This window comes from Branchiostoma belcheri, unplaced genomic scaffold, assembly GCF_001625305.1.
Source record: "Branchiostoma belcheri isolate BF01 breed outbred unplaced genomic scaffold, Haploidv18h27 scaffold338, whole genome shotgun sequence".
Classification (NCBI taxonomy): Eukaryota; Metazoa; Chordata; class Leptocardii; order Amphioxiformes; family Branchiostomatidae; genus Branchiostoma; species Branchiostoma belcheri.
The window spans coordinates 125,832-126,507 of NW_017803952.1; positions in this window are offsets into that span (position 1 = coordinate 125,832).

Genomic DNA, 676 nt, shown 5'->3' on the forward strand with positions numbered 1-676 from the left:
AATGAGAAACACAAGGGAAAACAATGATTTACATTGATATAACTATAATATGAAGTAAAATACAACTAAAACAACAGTTGGATAGCTATTCCCTACTTTATTGGTTAGGATTTTTAATTGCATAATGCAAACTGTTGATTTTCAAAATAAAAAAAAACGTACCATGCCCCGCATTCCAATGCTGGAGCAGGAAAGCTTGAAATACCTACCAAAATACTTGAATACAGACATACTGTCAGTATGGAAATGCTCTGTGCAGGTGTTAATCAAGTTAAATCCCAACAGCCAATCAGCAAGAAATGCTCTGTGCAGGTGGAAATGCTCTGTGCAGGTGTTAATCAAGTTAAATCCCAACAGCCAATCAGCAAGAAGTATAGAGGAAAGCTGCATGCCTATTGGTTGATGCCCTGCATTCCATTGTGATGACTCATGCCCAAACGTGGTAAACAAGGCACACTAACGGACAGGTATACATTTGCTATAACACAGCCAAAAAAACTCAAATAAAACCATTCTAAAAGCCTGTATCACAATAATTTAAAAAAACGCCTAGGGGTATTTGCCCACTGTACCTCCATACCAAATTTCGAGGACCTTGGGCCCTAAAATGAAGAAGCTGAATCCATTTAAAAAATGGCAGGAGGAGGAGAAGAAGAAGAAGAAGAAGAAACATCAG